At 41.6% G+C, this 7,057-nt stretch overlaps 1 pseudogene; it reads right to left on the bottom strand.

Annotated features, from left to right (window-relative positions):
• Window positions 1–4,377: 4,377 nt before the first annotated feature.
• Window positions 4,378–5,055, bottom strand: LOC100028357 (V-type proton ATPase subunit E 1-like; annotated as a pseudogene).
• Window positions 5,056–7,057: the final 2,002 nt, after the last annotated feature.

Genomic DNA, 7,057 nt, shown 5'->3' with positions numbered 1-7,057 from the left:
CCCTCTGACTCACAGGCAGTGGCATGGGCTCAGCCCATTAGCCACGCTGTCAATCAAGCAGCAGAGCCCGAGGGGACCCACTATGAACCATTACAACTCTTTTCAGGGCTTTTGAGTATATACCAGGGAAGTAATCCTTTGATAGGACATGCCACAGATTTGATGCAGGAATGGCAGGGGACTAATTCAGGGAAACATAGACAATTACCAGGGAGTCTCAGGAGACTTGCCTTGGACATCATACACACCTTGAGGATGCAATGCCCTGGAGTCACAATACTCACAATTACAAAAGTTTCCTAGTTAGATGGAACCTCAGGGACCATCTGGCCCAACCCACATCTGAGAAGGAATTCCCTCGATAGCACATCTGACCTCTAATTTGGAGGAAGATGGAGACTGGGAGACTATTCCATTCTAAGGAAGGCAGCCCACTCCACTTTAGAATAGCTTTACTTGTTAAGAAAATATTTCTAACATCATGTTTAAATTTGCTTCTTTTCAACTGCCTTCCATTGCTCCTAGGTTTACCACTAACCCAATCAAATTCTTCTTCCCTAGGACAATCCTTCAATATTTGAAGGCAGCTACCATTCGCCCCTGCCCAAGTATTCTCTGCCCAAATTGAAAACATTTGCAGGGCCTCAAATATTTTCAGAGGATGGATAATAGCCAATTTGGTAGCATTGATAGTCCGTACATCTTGGGAGAAGTCTCTAACATTTAGAAGGAGAGAAGAAAATTCTCTGTTTTTTGTCCTAAGTTTGAAGACACTATTACCCAGCTCAAAGGAGCTGCTAGAAGTATGTGACTGCATAAAGTGGACCCTAATGGGTAGGGGATTCTAGACCAAGTGGCAGCCCCAGGACTGAACGAATGACCCTGAATTCTAGACCAAGTGGCAGCCCCAGGACTGAACGAATGACCCTGAATTCTAGACCAAGTGGCAGCCCCAGGACTGAACGAATGACCCTGAATTCTAGACCAAGTGGCAGCCCCAGGACTGAACGAATGACCCTGAATTCTAGACCAAGTGGCAGCCCCAGGACTGAACGAATGACCCTGAATTCTAGACCAAGTGGCAGCCCCAGGACTGAACGAATGACCCTGAATTCTAGACCAAGTGGCAGCCCCAGGACTGAACGAATGACCCTGAATTCTAGACCAAGTGGCAGCCCCAGGACTGAACGAATGACCCTGAATTCTAGACCAAGTGGCAGCCCCAGGACTGAACGAATGACCCTGAATTCTAGACCAAGTGGCAGCCCCAGGACTGAACGAATGACCCTGAATTCTAGACCAAGTGGCAGCCCCCAAGATTGAATGAATGAATGAAGAGACATTTATTCTTGTGCAAAGCACTACTCTGTAAAGGGGGAATACAGATAGAAATGAAAGATGTCTCAACTCTCTGGGAGCTCACATTCTAATGGGAAGAGACAGCACACAGGCTTTAACTGTAAATCAGATGCCTAGGCTCAGCAGTCCTTAGGGTACAGTGTGGCAAGGCCAATGATGATGTGCCTTCTTTTGTACCACTTCTGTAAGCAAAACCGTAGCAGACATGAGTCTCGGGAACAGGACCAAGGTGATGAATCAGGAGAGCAGAATTCCAACACATGGACCAAGGGGATATTCGAATGTACCAGAGGCAACCCTGGTTAATCCTGAAGCTGGCTTTTGACACCTTGTAAAACATGATTGACTGTCAAGGATGATTCAGGGCTAGAATAAAGCAGAACTAAGGAAGTTTTTCCCCTGTTAAGATATATAGAAATCTAAGATTGATTTGCAAAAAACAAGCATCTTCCACATAGGCATCAGGCAATGGGAACGGCGTTGGGAACCATCCCTGGGACTAACTGTTGACCCATGAACCTTTCCTAGTCATTTCCACCGAGACTCGTGCAGCAATGACAGGGAGGACTCAGGATACAGATACCTTTCTATCTGTGACTGTGGGCCTAAGTGACATTTATCTTCTCATTGTTTTAGGAATGATACTGAAGGCTTATACCTCTACAGTTTCTGCCAGGGCTGGGCCTTTGTGGACTAAGTGAGGCCTGTTCATAGTTGGATTTATTATATATGACTTCCTGGTGAGGACCTGAGTCTTAACCAGTGTGCTGAGATTCATCTGACTCAGGCCAGAGTCCTACTAGTTGAGGTTCAATATTAAAACAAAATGGAGGGGGCAGCTAGGTGGCTCAGTGCATGGAGAGCCAGATTTAGAGATGGAAGGTCCTGGGTTCAAATCTGACCTCAAACACTTCCTCGCTTTGTGATCCTGGGCAAGTCACTTCACCCCTATTGCCTAGCCCTTACCTCTCTTCTGGCTTAGAACCAATATACAGCATCGATTCTAAGACAGGAGGTAAGGTATTGTTTTTGTTTTTATTTTTGTTTTTGTTTTTTAATGGAGGGGTAGACAGTGGCTAGAACCATGCTAGAGGCAAGAGATCCTAGATTCAAATCTGGCCTCAGATATTTTCTAGTTGTATGACCCTGGGCAAGTCACTTAACCAAACTGTCTAGCCATTACCTCTCTTCTGCCTTGGAATCTGATATTTGGTATCAGTTCTAAAGCAGAAGATAAGGGTTAAAAAATGCAACACTCATAAGTTTTTAAAAATAATTAACAAAGATAGATTTACTTAGACATCTTAGAAGGATATTCGATAAAAATAGGCAGTGAGACACCTTTGAATTTATTTATCCATGCCCAGCTACATATTTGAGAGTCCCTCCAGATCTCTGACTGTTTTGTACTCAGTCATCATAAGAAGCAGCATCAACAGTGTGATGCCAACCAAGTTGCAAGGATTGACTCAATGTCTTTTTTTTTAAACCCTCACCTCCTGCCTTACAATCAATACTGTGTATTGGTTCCAAGGCATGAGAGTGGAAAGGGCTAGCAATTGGGGTTAAGTGACTTACCCAAGTTCACACAGCTGGGAAGTGTCTGAGGCCAGATTTGAACCCAGGACCTCCCATCTCAAGGCTTGGCTCTCAATCCACTAAGTCACCCATCTGCCCCCCTCGATGCCTTTTAAGAAAAATTTGATTAACCTGAATAGAGGGAGGCATCAGGATATTGTTCCTATCAGAGCAAGGAAGTCGCTATAGCAGCCCTAGTGTTCCAGACTCCAAAAACATATTTAGGTCCTTTCCCTCTCTCACTGCTCCTTTTCAAGCCTCTTTCCCAGTCATCCTTCATATCACACAACATAACTGTGGATATTCCCCAAGATTTCTCTTTTGTCCCTCTCGGCAACTCCAGCAGCAGCCAAGGATTTGATCTCTACGCAGATGACTCATACACACATGCAAACACATGTGGGTAATACACATGTTTGACACATGTCGATACACATGTTTGTGTACACATGTTTGACATCTATGTATATTTATTTATGTGTGTGTTTGTGTAGGCACATATCCAGTCCAAGTCTTTCTTTCCTGAGATTCCGCCTTGTATCACCAATTGCCTATTAGATATTTCAAACAGAATGTCCTGGGAACATTTTTTTATCCACATATTTTTTATCTTAATAAAGCATATTCACACAGGTTGGGTTTTTGAATCACAGACATAACTGAGGAACGTCTCTAAGCCCAAAGAGTTAACAGGAGTAATACTATTAATGCTGGCTGGCATGAATGCATGCTCCTTAAAGCAACCTGTCAATATCAAAGAGGCTATGATGTACCTCACACAGCTCACTCCAGCAGATCACAGAAGTAGGATTCTCAGTGAAGACTGTGCCATGGATAGGTATTCCCTTGTCCCTAGAATGTAGGGTGGATGAACTAGGTTACTTCTTGACAGTGAAGCCCATAAGTTAACATTAAGTCCCAAAGCTAACACTTAGGCTGATGGCATTCTACACAAAAGTTATTCCACTGAAGAACATAGGACGGTGTCAGAGCATCAAAAAAGAGGAACATTGATAATTGGTTTCTTGATTTTTAGACACTTTTATGGTTCATCGATACATAGATGGAATGATAGATGGATGGAATGGATCCAACCTCAGCAGAGGCTTAGTCCAAAAATTTACTGTTGTTATTATTATACTATTATATTACATTACATTACATTATGTTACATTACGTTACATTACGTTACGTTACGTTACGTTACGTTATATTGTATTGTATTGTATTGTATTGTATTATATTATATTACATTATATTACATTATATTATATTATATTATATTATATTATATTATATTATATTATATTATATTATAGCATAGCATAGCATAGCATAGCATAGCATAGCATAGCATAGCATAGCATAGCATAGCATAGCATAGCATAGCATATTATATTAATATATCATATCATATCTATCTTATCTTATCTTATCTTGTTATACTGTTATTATTCCCAGACAGGGCATCATCTGCTGGGCTATAAGATTCAATCTACTTTCTAGGATATTAGAAACTTTTATTTTACCATTTCTATTAAAGATCTCAACACCTCCAGATATCTCTGCTAGCAGGAATGTTCTGATCAACTTGAACATTAAGATCTCTTTTGGCTGCAATCTTGTGCAAAGGGATTGGTTTTTGCCCTGCAGCCATGACCAGAGGGAGATCACCTTTCTTGCAATGGACAATCATTTGGGGCTCCAGGAATTGGTATAAACCCTGAAGGACAAGACCATCCAAAAGCACCTGGTACTTGAGTGTATCTTTCACAATACTGGTGAGTCTCTCCTTTGCTTCCTTTATTAAGTCTGAGATAAGGTCATCCCTGGCTTTGAGGACTCTCAGACTTGCTTGATTCATCAAGTTGGACATCTGAACTTTCTTCTGCTACTCAATGTGTTTCTCCTTCTTATAAAATACTCCATCATCTTCAGTCTCTGTGTTTGTACAAGACCCTTCTCAATGTTGAATTCTTCTTCTGCCTTTGCATCTATTTCTTTGGCCTTCTCATTTGCTTACCATTCAATGAAAACCATCATGTGTTTGATCTGCTTTTGGACGTCAGCATTGCTGAGGGCCATGGTGACAGCAGCAACTTCTACACAGAGGTGACAATCTCTGGGGATAGTAGAGGAGGAAGCAACAAGAGACACCAAGTGCTCCAGTTTTTCTTCTTGGGAACATTTTTAAAACTCAACATGGGGGCAACTGGATAGTATAGTGGATTGAGAGCCAGGCCTAGAGATGGGAGGTCCTAGGTGCAAATCTAGCCTCAGACACTTCCCAGATGTGTGACCCTGGGCAAGTCACTTAACCCCCATTGCCTAGCCCTTACCACTCTTCTGCCATGGAGCCAATACACAGTATTGACTCCAAGACAGAAGATAAGGGTTTAAAAAATAAAAATAAAAAAACCCTCAACATGTTCAAAACTGAAATGATTATCTTTCCTCTCAAACGTATCTCTCTTATAATATCTTCCTTCTGTTCAAGTGACTCCTATCCTTCCAGGCTCTCAGGTTCTTTCTCATCTTGGTGTTATTGTTGGTTACTCTCTTTTCCTCATCCAAAACAAGTGGCCAAGCCTCTACCTTCATCACATTTTGGGTGTCTGACCCTGCTCTTCACTCTCATGACTGCCATCCTATTCAGGCCATCACCCCTTCTCCCCTAGATTATCACAATGATCTCTCTCCCTGTCTTGTCTCTCCCTGTTCCAGTCCATCCTCTACACCACCACCAAAGAAGTTCTCCTTCACTCTATGTTACTCCCTTTCTCAATCAAACCCAGTGACTTCCTGCTGCCTTGAGATTAAAATGTTTAGCTTTTAAAGCCTGTCACAAATGATGATGTTTAGCTTTTAAAGCTGTCACAATCTCACTTCAACCTATGTTTCCGGGATCGTTGGACATCATTCTCCCTTCTTACTCTGACAGCCAAACTGTTCTTTCTGTTCCTTTCACATGTCCCTCTATCTCCTGTCTCAGGATCATCCTGATAGTCATCTCACATGTCTAGAACCCATACCCTCCTTCCCTCCTCATGATAAAGTCCTCTTTTATTCTTTGAAATAATTCTTCTGCAGGAAGCCTTTCCTGATCCTCCCAATTGCTATTACCCTCTCTTTTTTATTTAATTCTTTTGAATATATTTGTATTTATTCTCTTTATAGCTATGTGGTTTACATTCATATATGGGCTTGCCTCCCTCTTTAGAATGTAAGCTCTTTGTGATGAGGGATGGCTTCCTTCTTTGTCCTTGTATCCCCAGGGTCTAGCACGTGACGAGGTGGAGGAAAGGAACAAGAACTTTATTAAGTGCCTACCACATGCCAGGTACTGTGATAAGCACTTTGAGAATATTATCTCATATTATCTCATATAGATTTAATAAATACTTGTTGTCTGCCTAATTGGTATTGACTGAGAGCCACACTAATGTCTACAGAGTACTTGCCAAGTCATTCAGCCAGTTAGTAAGGACTCATTACATAAATATCCTGACAATGAATGTCTCCTGTGCAGGAATGCACAGGAAGATAAAGGACATGGAAAAACAACCACCACCACCACCACAAAACCCTCCAGATCTTAGAGGAATAGAGGCATTCCATTTTGAAGACTCTGGTTCCTCAAGAATAGAAGGAATATCTAAAGAAAGAAATCCACTGCAAGGACTCTTAGGTTTTCCCTGCATGAGTAGGGTGTAGAATGTTCCCAAAGGTGGGTACCCTCCACCCCGGTGACTCCAAACCTCTAGACCCTTGTCCTCAAGAACCTTTCATCTAATGAGATATAGAGAAAAGTTCCATTTTCAGGGGGATCCCAGGAGTAATAATAGAATCACAGAATTTTTTAACTGGAAAAGACCTCAGGGATTATCTGGTTCAGGCTTCTGCTTTTCTAGGCCATGAAGAAAACCTTCCTGCCTGTAGGGTATTTGTCATCATATTTGAGAGCAGAGGTGTGCATTATAACGTCAGTTTGAATTATAAAGTGATTGTCAGATTTTTCATATGCATTTATGTCTCAGAAATTGTCAAATGCTACAAATCAGGATTTAATTTATTGTTTTTATTGATTCCTGGACTTAAGAAAGTGATAGAGAAAATGTTT

This window comes from Monodelphis domestica, chromosome 3 (assembly GCF_027887165.1).
Source record: "Monodelphis domestica isolate mMonDom1 chromosome 3, mMonDom1.pri, whole genome shotgun sequence".
Lineage (NCBI taxonomy): Eukaryota > Metazoa > Chordata > Mammalia > Didelphimorphia > Didelphidae > Monodelphis > Monodelphis domestica.
Note: the sequence above shows the minus strand (reverse complement) of the source record. Positions and strands in the feature narration are given on the sequence as shown.